Source organism: Nannospalax galili, unplaced genomic scaffold (genome assembly GCF_000622305.1).
Source record: "Nannospalax galili isolate Female #2095 unplaced genomic scaffold, S.galili_v1.0 scaffold176, whole genome shotgun sequence".
Taxonomy (NCBI): Eukaryota; Metazoa; Chordata; class Mammalia; order Rodentia; family Spalacidae; genus Nannospalax; species Nannospalax galili.
In genome coordinates, this window is record NW_008337643.1 from 1,919,512 (window position 1) to 1,919,807 (window position 296).

Consider the following 296-nt stretch of genomic DNA (forward strand, 5'->3'; position numbering starts at 1 on the left):
TGGAAAAGACTAAGAGGGCTATTTCATTTTGATCACAGGAACAATCAGTCAAGAAGATATTATAATCGTGAACATATATTCACCAAACTCTGGTGCACCCAACTTCATAAAAACAATACTGCAGGACTTTAAGACCCAAATGAACCCCAATTCATTAAAAGTAGGGGACTTCAATACCCCACTATCTCCATTAGACAGGTCAACAGGCCAGAGACTTAACAGAGAGACATCTGAATTAAACAAAACCATATATCAAATGGACTTAACAGATATCTACCGAGTATTCCACCCAAACA